We start from the raw sequence: 17,401 nt of genomic DNA, 5'->3' as shown, positions 1-17,401 counted from the left end.
TGGTGACCAAAACTGGATGCAGTATTTCAAGTGTGGCCTTACCAAAGCATTGTAAAGTGGTATTAATACTTCACTTTACAATGATTCTATCCCTCTGTTAATGCAGCCTAGCACTGTGTTGGCTTTTTTGGCAGCTGCAGCACACTGCTGGCTCTTATTGAAGTGATTGTCCACTATATTAAGTCGTGGGCTCTGATGAGCAGGAATGAGAACACGCAGAGGAGTACAGACAAACACATACTTTATTTAAGCAGAAACTGTACTGAGAGATTGGAGTCACCCTGCCTCAATATATAACCAGGCCCTATGGTATTAACCAATCAGATTGAAGCTATACTTGCTGCCCAAAGTTGACCAATTGCAGGACTGGAGACGTCCTGTCTGAGTTGCTGGAGAACCGTTAGTCAAGGGCCAACTAAAATAATAATATTAAACAATAATAAATGTGATGTTTTGTAAAGCTAAGGTAGTTAGGAATCCTTACGCGACCTTCTCAGACGTGCCTAGTAGAGTGGACTACAAGGAAATTAAAGAACGATATGTCTATGCAATATACTACAAGAGATAAAACAACGTCTCAATGAGCATGTCTTACAGCAGTTACAATGCACCCCCAATTTCTGTAGATAGTGGCAAACTGTCATACAATTACACATCACTTTATTTTAAAACATAGTCTTTAAGATATGCTGGGGTTTTATGTGGTCTGGATGAACGCCGAGGGTTTCCAGTCACCTTGTGGTCTACCAACTCACCCATTGGGCCGGGTAGACCATTGTCCCCCTGAGCTCCTGTGTCCAGGGGAGTTGAGTTACTCTGGCTGGCCTCTTCCGGTGGGCCCACCCCAGAGTCTGACTGTTTTGCAGAGTAGGCACAAAGGTCGCTGACATTTGGCTGGTTTGCCTGGTCAGGGGTTCCATGAGCTGCCATGTTCCTCTTCTGGATTAAGTTCCACTGAGGAAGGAAAACCCTGGTGGTACTGGTGTGAGCTGGCCTGGATGCCAGCTTTAGGACCTTGGAAGGGACTTGTGCCATAGTCCTCACTTAGTGACCACCCTGGGACTCTTTTTCTAAGTTGGCCAATATGTCTTCTGACCTGTCGCCCTCCCTCCAACCCCACTTTGTAAGATAGGGGTCTGGATTCTTTGACCACCTGACCAGGAACCCACAAGTTTCCAGGCCCATAATTTCTGGCCCAAACCCAATCACCTGTTTGCAGCCCCCTCGGGGGTTTTGGTTTAGAGGCTTCGAATGCCACTCTGTCTGGATGCAACCTGTCCAGTTTAGTAATCAATCGCCATCCCCAATGAAGCTCAGGACTTTTTCCTGTAGCTGTGCAGGGTGTAGTGTGTTGACAGAGCAAGAAATCTGCCAGTCTATGATGCCAGTCACCTGTGATGATACACTTGAGCGCCTCCTTTGTTGTCCACACCATGCATTCGGCTTGTCCATTCGTAGAGGGGTGAAATGGTGCAGACATCTGATGAGGTTAGCTCTGAGAAAAACCTGAAACTCAGCAGCAGTGAATTGAGCCCCATTATCAGAAACCAAAACATCAGGCAACCCATGTGTTGCAAAGAGTTTTCTCAGCACCTGGATGGTCCTAGCAGTAGTCATATTAGGGACTGGAACTACTTCCAGCCATTTTGAGTGGCTATCCACTACTACCATAAAAAGCTGCCCTTGAAAAGGCCCAGCATAGTCTATATGAACCCTGGACCAGGGGGTATGTGTTTCCTCCCACCTATGAACTGGGGCCTGAGGCATTTCAGGCCTAGACCCCTGACAGGTATAGCAACCATGGACTTGATCCTCTACAGCCTTATCCAGGCCAGGCCACCACAGGTAGCTTCTAGCCAATGCTTTCATTCGTACAATGCCTGGATGGCCTTCATGTAAGGAATGTAAGACTCTGTCCCTCAAAGTTGTGGGAATAATAACTCTGTTGCCCCATAATATGCAACCCTTCATGTCTCCTGACAAAATAACTGGGCCCAGAACAGAGCCTTGGGGCACCCCACTACACACTTTCCTCTATGTAGATGCAGTTCCATTGAGGACCACATGCTGAGTACAGCCGGTCAGCCAGCTACGAATCCATCTGGTGGTGATGCTATGTAACCCACATTTTTCTAGCTTATCAAGTAGTAGGTTGTGATCTACTTTATCAAATGCCTTACTGAAGTCCAAGTAAATTATATCCACAGCATTCCTCTGGTTCACTAATTTTGTCACTTGGTCAAAGAATGCAATAAGATTTGTCTGGCATGATCTGTTTTTGACAAACCCATGTTGGCTTTTAGTAATGATTTTGTTTGCCTCTAGGTGCTTGCTGATTCGTTGTTTGATTATCTTTTCCAGAATCTTCCCAGGTGTTGAGGTCAGTCTGATAGGTCTGTAGTTTCCTGGATCTATTTTTCCCCCTTTTTTGAAGATGGGAACTACATCAGCTCTTTTCCAGTCCTCTGGTAGTTCCCCAGTGGTCCAGGATCTTTGAAAAATACAGTTCAGTGGTTCTGAGATCACATCTGCCAGTTCCTTGAGAACCTTGGGGTGTAATCCATCTGGTTCTGGTGATTTGAACTCATCTAGGCTGGACAGGTGCTCACGTACCATTTTCTTGCCTATCTTAACTTGTGTTTCTATTCTGTTTTTTATGGCACTGTTTTTGATAGGTTGGTTTGTTTTTTCCCTTTGTGAAAAGACAGATGCAAAAAATGAGTTAAATAGTTCTGCTTTCTCCCTGTTGCTTGTCACCTTCTTGCCACTTTCCCCCACTAATAGACCAATCATTTCCTTCACTTTTTTCTTGTTTTTTACATGTTGAAAGAAGCTTTTTTTTGGTTATTTTTGACTTTGGTCGCAAGCCTTATTTCATTTTGAGCCTTAGCTTTCCTCACTTCATCTTTGCAGGCACGGGCTATTTGCTGATATTCTGACTTAGTTATGTGCCCCTCTTTCCAATTCTTATACTTGTCCTTTTTATCTTTCAATTTATCAGAGAGTTCTTTATGCAGCCATGCTGGTTTCTTTTGAGAGCTGTTATTTTTCTTCTTTGTTGGTATTGTACTAGACTGGGCCTTTATTATCTCACTTTTCAAAATTTCCCAAGCTTCTTCAGTTGTTTTCCCTTTGAGGATTCTTATCCATGGAATCCTTCCATAGCTCTCTCTAAGTTTATTGAAATTAGTTCTTTTAAAGTCCAAGACTCTAGTTTGACTGTATTCTATTGCTTGTGCTTCCAGAATGTTGAATTCCAATATTGCATGATCACTTCCTCCCAAGGTTCCTGTGGCTTCAACACCTTCTATCATTTCATCTCTGTTAGTGAGGATTAGATCCAATATGGCTAATCCCCTAGTTCCCCTCTCTACTTTTTGGGAGACAAAGTTGTCTGCTAGGTTTGTCAGGAATCTGTTAGATCTTACACTTGGTGCAGAGTTTGTCTCCCAGTTGATGTCAGGGTAATTAAAGTCCCCAATTACTGTGCACATTGTGATGTGCTTCCTACATACCTTAGTTAGCTGACTAGCAAAAAGTTCATCTATTTCCTCTGTTTGGTTGGGTGGCCTATAGTTTACACCTAAGGCAATGTCATTTTCCCCCCTTTTATATTGACCCAAATGCACTCAGGTTTACAGTTTTCATCATTGTTGTGCTCTATTTCTGTAGAGATGTAGTTATTTCTTATATAAAGAGCAACTCCACCTCCTCTTTTATTTGGTCTGTTTCTTTTAAATAATTTAAATCCCTCTAGCTGTGTGTTCCATTTGTGAGTTTCATCCCACCATTTTTCCGTAATGGCAACAATATCATATCTGCCCTCATTTACCTGAATTTCTAGTTCACCCTGCTCACTGTTCATACTCTGTGCATTGGTGTATAGACATTTGAGTCCTTTATGACTGACCCTGTGTTTACTTTCTACATAACCTGTGTGGTGCCTGAGTTCCCCTATTTTCTTACTACCTGTTTGGTTAGTTCACTTTGTGTGGCACTCGCTGTTAAAAGCTTGATTTGTGCTTGACAGCAAGGTTGATATTCTTGTCCACACACACATCTATGTTACATGCACTTATAACTCTATAATTGTTAGATTGCCGGGGACAGGGGTGTTCTGTATCAATGAACTCACTGTCCCCATTGTTTAGTTTAAATATCACTCCAGAAAATCTGTGAATTTATTGCCAAGTTACTCAGTCCCTCTCTTGGATAGATGCAAACCATCTCTTTTGTACATTTTTTCATTGGACCATCTACAGACACTGTGACTAATATAACCAAAGCCTTCCCCTTTACACCACTCCTTTAGCCACATATTGAATTCTGCTATACGCTGGCCTTATACACTGGTAAAACCTCTGAAAAAGTGATCCTACAGCCTATCCTGCTGAGTTCCTGCCCCAAGCTCTGGAAATCATTCTGCACAGAGAGTACATCTTTTTGGGACAGATCATTAGTGTCAAGATGTACAATAGTGTCCACATCACAGTCCTTGCTGGAATTCTTGACTACGTTTCTTGTCCCTACTGGCAATAGCACCTGGAAAACACCTGACCTCTTTTGAAATCTCTGTATTCTTTCCTAAGTTTACATCCCTTATAATAATCCAATTAATGAAATATATTATGATTTTCTTATGTATACATATTTTAGATTTTAATCTCCCCTTAGTTTTTATAGACATATGTGACTTGAGACTTTCTTATTTATCATCACAGACTTAAAAAGTCATTTACTGATAGGAACAAAAAAATGGCAAAAGTAGACAAGTATGTTTAGTAATTTAGTAATTAAGTGGTACTGTAACTTAAGATGTTGTCCTTTACAAAAAAAAAGAGTAAGGAAGATCCAGGATTATCTTACACTGATCAGAAATATTAATGTTTGTGCATTGCACTGGCTAAAATCAGGAGTTGTCTTTCTATGAATAAAGTAAATCATACATTGTTTTTAAGTGAAATGGGATCAATGAATAACAAAGAGAATTTATTTCCCCTGCTTGTCAACCATTATTTCACATTGATGAAATGTGGCTGACTTGGACATAAATTTAACAATTCTATAAAATGAAAGAAAAACTGCCAATTCACTTCACCTATCAAGTATTTCCACATGATGTGTGAATAGTTCAATGCACAGAGCAGTCTCTCTGTGTGTGTGTGTGTGTTTGTGTGTGTGTGTGTGTCTGAGTGTGTGTGTGTGTGTGTGTGAGAGAGAGAGAGAGAGAGAGAGAGAGAGAGATCACTGAAAAAAGTTTTACAATGTCTCTGTAAAAAAAAAAGCCATTGTACACTTTTTACTTTTATTCAAGCCAAATGCTTTTGGCACTTTTGCAGAATAAGGAAAATCCAAATGGAATAGAATTGGACTGAATCCATTGAGTGAAAGAAAGGAGAAAAAGGAGTCAAAAACAACCAAACCCTTTACAAATGAATTGCTTTGAATGTTATGAAGAGAAGGTTGTGGATCTATTTAAAAAAACATTTTGTGTAGCCCACCTAACAGAGTCCTAACAGATACAACTGTTATCTTTAATCCCCAAGGTCCAGCAGGTCTTTTGCCCATGTTCATCATGAACTTGCAACAATAGAATTTGCTTGTAAAGAACTGACTTGCCTAAGTCTAAGGATTTAAAATGAATTCCATAACAGATTCTGCTGGAAGTAAATTTGGATGTTTCATTCCCAGAAAGTTTATGCCAAAATGGATATTAGAAAAAATTAATTTCTGCAATTATCATCCTTCCCTGGAGGGCACGGGGGGAAATGACTTACATCAGGCTGACAAGGATCTACATTTCAATGAGTTGTCAGAAGATTTCTTTCATGCTGATAGAAGAGAATAGTTGAACAGTTGGGTCCTTCTTTAAAAAAAATATTGAATTTTATAGCGTTAGGGATAAAATAGGATCAGGTTAAGGATTAGGGTTTATGGTGGGGTTGGGATCAGGATTGGAGTTGGGGTTGGGATTAGGACAGGGCTGGGATCAACATTAGGGTTGTCCCCCAATAACACTTTCATTCTTAGCATACAGGCTATTCTCTGGGTACATATGTTCAATTAACAATAGTTAATATAGTAATAGATAACTGTAGAGAATGTAATAAATGATAATGAAAAACAGTATCAGTTAATCAATACATGTCATTCTTCTTACTAATATACTGTATTTTCCAGCGTATAAGACAACTGGGCGTATAAGACGACCCCCTACATTTCCTGTTAAATTATAGGGTTTGGGCTATACTCGCTGTATAAGACTACCCCTCTTCCAACGCACACCAAATAAAAATTAAAAAACATCAGATTTGATTTTAATATGGTAATTTTAATTCAAATGTATATGACATGCAGGTACTTAGTAGGAAAACTGTCACTTATAAACATAAGGCTGTTTGTCATCAAACATGTAAACATAAAACAGTGCAAGTGGATTAAACTTAATAATAATAATAATAATAAAATAATAATAATAAAATAATAATAATAATAATAATAATAATAATAATAATAATAATAATAATAATAATAATGTTGGAAGGGACCTTGGAGGTCATCTAGTCCAACCCCCTGCTAAGGCAGGAAACCCTATACCATTTCAGACAAATGGCTGTCCAGTCTCTTCTTAAAAACTTCCAGTGTTGGAGCATTCACCACTTCTGGAGGCAGGTTGTTCCACTGGTTAGTTGTTCTAACTGTCAGGAAGTTTCTCCTTAGTTCTAGGTTGCTTCTCTCCTTGACTAGTTTCCATCCATTGCTTCTTGTCCTGCTTTCAGGTGCTTTGGAGAATAGCTTGGCTCCCTCTTCTTTGTGGCAGCCCCTGAGATATTGGATCACTGCTATCATGTCACCCCTCACCCTTCTCTTCGTTAAACTACACATACCCAATTCCAGCAACCGTTTCCTATTTTCCTAATTCACTTTTTCACTTTTCCTAATTCACTCTAAAGCTTTCCCTGTGCAGAGCCTTAAGTAACACCAGCTGCCTGCAATTAGTGCAGGTTCTCATCCCACCAGGCTCAAGGTTGAGGCAGGCTTCCATCCTTCCGAGGTAGGTAAAATGAGGACTCAGATTGTTGGGAGCAATAAGCTGACTTTGTAATAATGCTGCTTGTGGGGGGTTGGGGTGAAAGCTCTAATAAGCAGGCATATACATAGAATGAAGGCTATTGCTAAGCACATTGATTTGTGCTTTAAATTGTAAGCCGCCCTGAGTCTTCGGAGAAGGGCAGGATATAAATGGGATTAAAAAAAAAAAGACCAAACAGGAAATCCGCTCCAGGTTTTCCAGCCAGCCCGCCCAGTTCCTGAGTCAAATGTGTCCTTAGAGCTAAGCAGCTGCTCTGGCTACAGCACTCCCCACCTACCTTTCAAGTTGCTCTTGCATTCCCCACCTGCCTACAGCTGCTCTTCAACTTTAGAAGGAAAGACGCTCAGACCCCAGCCTGTAAAAAATCACAGACTGCAGCTTCTACTCCAATTGGTCCCGCTTTTCCTGCGCAGACTAAATGGAAGATCTGCTCCAGGTTTTCCAGCCAGCCCTGTCCCTAAAGTTTCAGCACCCAGCGTATAAGACGACCCCTGACTTTTGAGAAGATTTTCATGGGTTAAAAAGTCGTCTTATACGCCGGAAACTACGGTATATTTAAAATAACATATCACATTCATTTCTCACTAGTTCGTTTTCCTAACCATTGCTAAAAATTATCCCATGTTCTACAATAAACTGAATCTTCTTTCTCTTTAATCTCTAACGTCAGTCTATCCATTTCTGCACATTCTAAGATTTTCTTAATTAAAACCTCTTCAGTTGATAAGCTTTCATTTTTCCAGTATTGGGCAAATGATATTCTCGCTGCTGTCAGTACGTGCAATATTAAACATTCATTCTCCTTCTCATAATTAGATCCTAATATTCCTTAAATTCTGTCTTTTAGTCATCTTTCCCAACCATGTATGTATCTTAATCCAAAACTTTTTTGCTTTAGGGCATGTCCACAAACAGTTGGGTCCTTGATACTGTCTGAACTTGGTTGTTTCAGAGACTGTAATGCAATGCCCAGAAACTGTAGCATTCCTATGCATACAACTCAAAGTATGGATCGGGTAGTAGATGACACCTTTGTCATAATAAAAAGGACCAACTAGAAAACACACACAAAACCATCAGCAGCATCTTCAAAGAAATAAAATTCTATAGGATAGAAGAAAACAATAACACACTACCTTTCCTGATAGCTCACCACAGAGGCATTGACAGCAAATTAGAAACACAAATCTATCATAAAACTACCCACATCATCCAAGTGCTCCACTACAAGTGCTCCCCACTTAAGAACTTCCATTTCAACAACATTCAGTAGCTTTAACAGTAGACAATAAGATGGGAAGATGTTAGTTTGTTTAAGAATATTATCTAAACTATGAGTATAATTTAGACCATTCAGGAAGATTTTATATTGAAAATTTTGATTGGTACTTTTACTCACATGATTAGAATTCTATATTAGTGTTCTAGCCTTCACTGGAAAATAGTATAAGTATATTGCACATATGGAAATGTATATTTAAAGTACTAAATGCCATTTCATCCCACAGTTTTCTTACACCTTTAATTAACTTGAAAGGATTACACTTATGCAAACACAATTCAGTAAAGTCTCTCTTAATTTTTAAATCACTCTTCTAGAAATCTCTTATAAGCTACATATATACATGTCATTTTATAGAACTATATAAATTTGGTTAAGTTTTCCCATTCCCTATATTCACATTGTAATCTATGTCAGTATTTCTTAAAATGTGATCTGAAGAGCCAAGAGTGTCTCAAAAACAAAATTATTTGCCAGATATTGAAAATATTTGCAAAAATTTAAAACCATATCACTGTTTTCATTATTTATTTGATAAAAATATAGTGATTTTTATTAGTTATGTTAATAACTAATAATGTAATATTGTTATTTTTACATGATTCAATAAATATTCTAATGAATGCATCAAATTTAATATTTAATACAATAAATATCAATAAATATAACCCATAAAAACAAAAGCTCTTTTGGAGTGCTCAACTTTTAAAAATGGGAAGAAATCTTGAGAGCAAAAATTTTAAGAAACACTGATCTACATGATACTGAATCTGGAATCTATAATAAATTTCTGACCATTGAGAATGCCACTATTAATAATGATATGTGTGAAGATGAATTGGAAATATTTACAAAAATCTTCACAGGGCAGACCATGGCAGATTGTATGTGTCTGCCTATCCCTTTCTCAACACCATAAATCATGCTTATTTAGCATTTCTTTGTTCATCCCACTTCAACAGAAAGAGTATATCCAAACAAATTATACATTAAGATTAATGCTAAACAGCATTCATACTAAAGCAGGATCAGATATTTACACAAATGGTATAAGGTGTTACTTATATCCTTTAAATAGAAGAATTTTTCTTGGAACAGAATTTACATGAGGAGGAGGAGAATTTTAATCCAGGTTGTAAGTAATCTTACAAGAAAAGAAGACAAAATTAGCAATTGCAAGTTTCTTTGCAATTCAGATTCAGACATGAAAAGTCTTTGTTTTTTAGAATGCAATGCCTACTATAATTTAGGCCTCCATAAATCTAATTTTTGTAGTGAAATAAAGCCAAATTTTGGAATAGCAAATATAAAATGTAATTAGCTTGGCATATCAAATTACAGGGTTTAAACTAATTAGTGGCTGACATATTTTGAGAGTGTCCTAATCAGCTATCCTTTCCACTTAACTTGATTTGCTAAGATCTTAAATAAGACTGCTACCTCCCTCAATCTATTAACAGAGTGGGCTTATTTGTTTGTTGTTTTGTGTGTGTGTGTGTGTGTGTGTGTGTGTGTGTGTGTGTGTGAGAGAGAGAGAGAGAGAGAGAGAGAGAGAGAGAGAGAGAGAGAGAGAGAGAAATATATTAAAGAATAACAAAAAGAAAAAGAATTACTATTTATATCTCTGTTTATCATGCATATATAGATGCATATTTTATATGAAATTTTACATAATATTTCAAGAAAGAATTACATTTCATTGACATTATCAATATGTAATTTACACCTATAGACAACTCATACACAAATTGCAAGTAATATCAGGTCTTGAATGCACCAGGTAATTGGGTTTACAGGTTCAGTTTCTTTCTGTTGCTGTAATTAGTGTTTGAGCTGGCATAAATATGTCGGTCAAGCTGGTAGAAATTCAAATGTGGTTATTTCATTTCCCCAGCTTATTTATTCATCATCTTTATGAAAACTGAATGGGGGGATTACAGTTGAGAGGATACATTTGGTCAAATAACATGGCATTCAGAATATCAATAAATTCCTTACACTGGAGTAAAAGATGGATTCATCATGTTGAATTAATCAGCAGAAACAAAGTGGCCTGAGATTTGAATGATCTGTTGCTGTAGTCTGATGTCTGTTAAGCTTTATTTGTTAATAAATCCCATGAAACATAGAATTCTGTTATTTTAAGGTGACTGAATTTTGAAAGTAAAAACTGGGACATAAATTTGTATATGTTCACGTATTTACTAATGTTAGTACATAACTCAGTTTGCTGACAAATTCATTTTTCTTGAAGAAATTACAAAAAAAATATATTTGGACAGCTTCTCTATACTGAAGCACTTTCCAAAAATTACAAAAATTTCCTGTTCCATTTTTGTGCTCTCTAGTTGCATGGGAAATAATTTCTGGATCAACCCATCAAAGAAAGTTAAGAGATGCTCAAAAAGTAATAGATACCTTTTCTCATCAGGAAATGGGTAGATTTTATATTTTATCCTGAATTCCCATTCTACCAGAAAGTTGTTGTTCATTACTTCTATCACTTTCCATTCTTCATGACCTAATAGATATAATTCCCCAACATTGTCTGTCAGTAACCACTTCTTTAAGTTTTTGTAATTTCATGTGTGTGTCAGGGGGGGTAGTAACTTCCCCCTTGTCTTTTGACAGCTCCTTTTTTTTTCCTTTGATGTTTCCAAGCATCAAAGTTTCACCAACTCTTGCCCGAGTACTCTGGTTTTGCTTTGTCCAATACCAAGTGAGGTGGCCTCTTTGTAGTTCAAGGTATTCTTCAATCATGTTCTCCAGCATTACTGTCAAAAGGCATATATTTTTTCCCTTATTCAGCATTACTGAATTTTCACACTCATATATTGTAACTAGGAAAATGATGGTTTTGTCAATAGTACTTTTATGGTTAGTACAATATTTCTACCATTATTCTTTTGTCTAAGGTTTGTCATTATCTTTCTATCAAGTTGCATGGCTACAGTTATTATCTTTGTGAAGATTTGAGTTGAGGAAAATTAGCATTGTTTGTTAATGTAATTTTTTTAAAGAAAAATATTGAGCAACAGATTGGTTTTCCCTTTTTCTTTTTTGAACTATAACAAGAGATTCCTCAAGTTTGCTTTGCTTCCCAAGATAAACCCAGTCAGAACCACGGATGCTTCTTTAACTGATACCATTTCTATTAATATTGCTTCAAATTCTCTTCACTTGGTATTGAAGTGTTCATTGCTGAACTTCTTTTCCCTGCTGTTGGTCATGTAAAGGTCTCTTGCTGCTTACCTAAGTGAGGCTGCTGTTGATACTCCTGCTGCTATATAGCTGTCTGTTGATGAGTTTCCAGAAGTCAGAACATTTTCCTGGGTTTTATTGGACACAATTTAGATAGTGACAATGGTAATGGTGATGATGATACTGAGAATAACACTAGAGACTCTATTCCTACTTTGATGGTAAGCCCATCCATTACGCTGACTAGACCTGTTTGCAAATAAATATAAACAGAATTGTGCAATTCATGATGTTTGTCACAGCCACAACATAGCAACAAAGCCACAGCATCAGTCAGTTTATCTAGGGTTTTGGAGGTAAATCTCCCTGAAAGAAATATTAATGCTAGAAAAACTTCAGAAAACATTTAATACTTAAGATATTCCAGAAGAATGTGTTACATTCCAAAATGTTCTGAACTACAACTCCCAGCATCCTTTATTTTTATCATGTGGTCTGGGACTGCAGGAGATATTATTCAGCAACATCACAGTATCATAGAATCTTAAATCCATACAGTTGGAAGGGACCACTATGCCACAAGATCAAGTATTATAGTCCATGCAGAAATCCATTGGACAACAAAAATTTTGCTTCCTGAATACTTCTGTGTGTATTTAATATATTCTTGAATGCCATTCACAAAAATAACCTGTAATTTAACCTATCACATACCAATCAGTCAATCTACAAAAACTATCCATATGGTGTTCCAAGAACAACTTGTACCTGAACATCAGCAAGACAAAAGAGATGGTGCTAGACTTCTAGAGGAAAAGAGAGGAATCTGCCCCACTTTACATTGCGGGGGGCTGTGTGGAGAGAGTTTCTTTCTTTAAATTTCTGGGAGTCTACCTCTGTGAAGATCTTACCTGGAAAGTTAATATAACCCAGGTGGCCAGAAAGGCCCAACAGAGACTCCACTTCCTCAGGGTCTTGCGGAAGAACAGTGTAGAACAATGGCTAATGACCCTCTTTTACTGATATACTATAGAGAGAGTCCTCTCGCACTGTATTGTGGTTTGGTATGCTGGCCTGACAGCCGCGGACAGGAAAGTATTACAGAGGGTGGTGAGCACAGCACAAGACATTATAGGCTATCCCCTGACACCACTGGATGACATCTCCAGGGCTCACTGCCTTGGAAGAGTGAGGAAAATTCTCAGGGATGACTCACACCCTGGTCAGTATCTCTTTACTCTCCTACCATTGGGTAGGAGATACAGGAGTATAGCCAGCCATACCAACAGGCTGAAGAACAGCTTTTATCCATGGGCTGTTAGGCTCTTGAACGGGAAATAATTTTATAATCATAATCGCTTTTGAAAAAAACTGTTCTCCGGTGTAATGAAGACTCCGCCACCCATCCGAATGATTGCTCCACTGTCAAGCTATCATTCTTGTCAGGAAAGTTTTCCTAACATAAAAAATACACTCCAACTAGACTCCATTAGTATGACTTATTCAAGTACCTGAAAAGTGCTGCAATATTTCTCTTTGTCTATCCTTCCCAAGACTAAATATACCCAGTTTCTTCTATATTTTGTTCGGTAATATCTCTGATCTTGAAGAGGCATATAATATAAATCAAAGGCTTCTGATAGGTGCTTGTTTAATTCTCTCCTCAGACTGCTAATAACAGAATAACAGAATTGGAAGACTTTTGCGATCTTCTAGTCCAGGGCTTTTCAACTTTTCCACCTATCGTACCACTTTTAGGATATGGCAACATCTGAGTACCACCAGTCGCCTAGCAAAGTGTCCAAAACTTGATGACAAAAAAAAGTAAGAAAAAAAAAGTGATGAAGTACAGGTAGTCCTCAACTTACAACAGTTCACTTAGTGACTGTTCGAAGTTACAATGGCACTGAAAAAAGTGCCCCCCCCAAGCCACAGCTAAGCAAGACACCTGCCTGCCCGCCTGGTGGTGCTCTTACTCCTGTCTGAGATTTTCATTGTTGTGAGCATTTCTGTTGAGAATTGGCAGCAGGGGTGGGGTGGGGGTGGGGTGTTTGGTTTTTATTCCCTCCCGTGTGCTGGGTGGTTGCAGCAGGTTTTGGTCACTTCAGATGACCCTGGGACACTGTGACCATCATAAATATGAATCAGTTGCCAAGCATCTGAATGTAAATCACAAGACCCTGGAGATGCTGCAACATTCCAGCTGATTGGCACTTCTTCTGGGCTCAGAAGCGCCAGGATCAGCACCAAGCTCCGGCTGGAACCTGGCACTGATCCTGGTGCTTCCATTGAGCCCTGACAGCCCTGCAGCTCCAGCCGTCTCTCACTCAGGCTTGTGCAGTGCTGCCACTGGTTCAGCTCATTCCCTCCCCCGCTACCACTTTTCTAGGATGGTCGCGTACCACCTGCCAGGTGCCAATGTACCACAGATGGTACCCGTACCACTGGTTGAAAAGCCCTGTTCTAGTACAAGCCCCTGCTCAAACAGGAGAACCTATAACATTCCAGACAAGTGGCTGTCCAATCTCTTCTTAAAAACCTCCACAACTTCTGAAGGCATGCCATTCCACTGGTTGTTTTCACTGATAGGAAATTTCTCCTTAGTTCCAGGTTGCTTCTCTCGTTGTTTAGGTTCCATCCATTGCTTCTTGGCTTGCCTTCTGGTCCTTTGGAAAGTAGAGTTTTATTTATAGGGCTTTATTTATAAAATAGGAAAATAAGAAAATAGGCCTTATTTATAAAATAGGGACTTCCCCATCCGTTTTTCATCCAACCCAGTTGAGACTTTGGGGAATATGATAAATTCAAATTTTTATGTTAGGGCTATCTATAATTCTTCAGGGCTTTACCATTTTTTGACCAAGTGGAAATGTTCAAAGTGACTTAAGGCAGGGGTCCCCAACCCCTGGTCCATGGACTAGTACCAGGCCATGGCATGCCAGCAACCAGTCCGCACAAACAAGCAAAGCCCCATCTGTGGGATATACACAAAACTATGCACTCTCCGCTCCGTGGAAAAACCTTTCTCCATGGAACCGGTCCCTGGTGCCCAAAAGGTTGGGGACCTTTGACTTAAGGGGGAAAAACAACTGATAGATGGATATTAATTACATTCTCTGTTTCTAAGTAATTACATTAAACTTAAATTTAATCTGGATCCCATTCTCCCATATACTTCCTTAAAATTTATAACTTTAAATGTGTCTTTAAAAACATAATTCTTATGTAAAACATTATGAATCTTTTAGTTAGATGAACTGCTCTGTGCAAAAGAAAGTCAGGAAGTTGACTTCTACATCCCACTTGGATGCGCCTAGCTTGGATACAGTCCAGTATTTTTACTGTTATTCACCAGCATACTCTCACAGCAAATACAAACAGTCATAGCTGGAAAGTAGGCCCAGGTTTCTAACTGTTATATAAAATCAGATCTTAGTGTGTATAGTGTGTGTGTGTGTGTGTGTGTGTGTGTGTGTGAGAGAGAGAGAGAGAGAGAGACAGAGAGAGAGAGAGAGACAGAGAGAGAGAGAGAGAGAGAGAGAGAGAGAGAGAGAGAGAGAGAGACAGAGAGAGAGAGAGAAAGATTGAAAGACAGATTGAAAGAGAGAATGTTTGAGTGCCAGTGTGTATATGAGAAAGGAAGAGTTTTTGTAAGTACTTGTCAGTTACATACTTGCTCAGAGTAAGATGAGTCATTTCCAGCTTAGAATTTGAATAACACTGTTATTTCCTTGGCCAACTAATTTCTGACTCATTTACCACCAAAAGAAGAATGAGAAAACAGTCATGGCCGAGCATCATGCTTAAGGTTTTCCTTCCCTTGTTTCCGCCCCCATTCTCTTGTTAAAATAATGTTATCATGTGAAGAATCTTAGGCCCAATACTCTTCAATATTTTCATGAATTATTTTATAGAAGGGGAACTCATCAAATTTGCAAATTACACTAAGCTGGCAGGAGTAGCCAACATCCCAGAAGACAAGCTCAGGATCCAAAGAGATCTTGTCAGACTTAACAATGGGCTTCAATAACATGAAATTCAATGTGGAGAATAGCAACGCTTTACATCTAGGCAAGACAAAACAACAGTACAAATATGATTAGGTGATCTGGCTCAAAAACAGTAACCGGAGAAGGACCTTGGAATCCTAGTGGATGATCACTTAAATATGAGCCAGCAGTGTTCAGCAGCAGCCAAAAAAGCTAATATAATCCTTGGCTGTATAAACAGAGGCAAGGAATCAAAATCACATGAAGTATTAGTACCGCTTTATAAAGCCATAGTAAGGCCACACCTGGAATACTGCATCCAGTTTGGGTCACATTACAAAAAAGATGTTGAGACTTTGAAAGAAGTGCAAAGAAGAGTAACTAAATTGATTAAAGGCCTAGAGATTAAAATATATGAAGAATGGTTGCAGAATGAAGCCTCCCTACACAGATGCGGATTATCCTATAATACTGTTACTTTCTTGAGAGCTTGTTGAAGTTGGCAGTTAAGCAATTATGTTTAAGAATATGTTCAAATGAACCTCAATTAGAATTTGAGTGGATATTCCAGGTGTCAAAATCACAAGCTAGTTCTCAATAAAATATAAAAATAAATACAGCTTTCTAAAACAAATGTGCTAAGTTGAGGTAAGTTATGTGCTTTTCTCCCCAAACAAAAATCAAAAGGCTAACAAAAACTATATTATACAGTATTTCATAGTAGTTTCAGATATTTTAATGTTATAATTTTATTTTCTGGCAAAGTAAATCAGATAAGATAGATTTTGACTATGTATTTAGCTTTATTAATTGAGTTGTTTGTATGTAATTAAAAGTACTGTAAGCTTTCTTGTGTTTGTTAGCTATCCGGCTATGCATTCATGGATATATATGCCCTTCTGCTTAACCAAATCTATTACTTTTTTCCTTGTGTGACTTTCTCAGTATTACTGTACATCACTACCTCCTCATGTGCAATAAAAAGTTGACATACCATGTCACAATTTTTTAAAATAAAATTAATAATTTTCTTTTCTTATTGTACTAACTCATAGAATTTAGAGCAAGCTCTAAGAACTTTAAATGTCAATGCTTTTTTTCATATTAGTAGCAATTTCCAATATTAGTAGAGTCCTATGTGAATGACCTGAATCACACTTTAACTGCAAATATTCTTAAGAGATTAGTCAGTACAATTATGTTCTTTATTCTACTAATATTGAATGTTTACATATGTGCACACACATGCATGCATACACAAACACAGAGACCCCCCTGGCTAATATTTAACCTATTAATGCCTTTTTTATCCTACAACTAATTTCACTGATGAAAATATCTTAAACCATCAAAAATGAAGTGAACATATATGCATATGTATACATGCACTTTTGTTGGAAATTTTGGAAATCAATATAGGATTAGAGATCTTCTAATCTTGATGAAAATTTTAAAAATGTCTAAATCTTTACTCTTCCAAGGCATTGGTATGTGGAAGGGGTATCCATAGGTTATGGTCCAAAAAGTTGAGATAATAGCCAAACCTCTGTTGCACATTAAAAAACAGGTGGACTTTTAATCAAGCTTGGATAGCTGCGTGTGGATATCCCTGAATTAGGTCTATATTTTTTTCTTCTTTTTTTAACAAAAGCTAATTTAGTTTTGTTTACTAACTGTCTTTCAGGTGATTTCTCATAAAGGCAGTATGGACAATCATATTATTTATTATTATTAGATACCCACTTCATGGCAGTAGTCTGCTAAACAAATTCAGAATTGGAGTGCAGAAGTTTTAGACAGGCAAGTTGCCAACAAAATCTTAAGAGCAAAGCAGTG

The 17,401-nt window shown here is 38.0% G+C and overlaps 1 protein-coding gene across 1 annotated transcript in view; it reads left to right on the top strand.

The window, feature by feature from the left end:
* Positions 1-17,401, top strand: part of HDAC9 (histone deacetylase 9) — a gene marked incomplete at both ends in the record, with an annotated part of 190,569 nt that overhangs the window by 172,708 nt on the left and 460 nt on the right. The window lies entirely within an intron of this gene.

Source organism: Vipera berus (genome assembly GCF_964194415.1).
Source record: "Vipera berus genome assembly, chromosome: Z".
In the NCBI taxonomy this organism is placed as follows: Eukaryota; Metazoa; Chordata; class Lepidosauria; order Squamata; family Viperidae; genus Vipera; species Vipera berus.
This window is presented reverse-complemented; position numbering and strand designations above follow the sequence as displayed.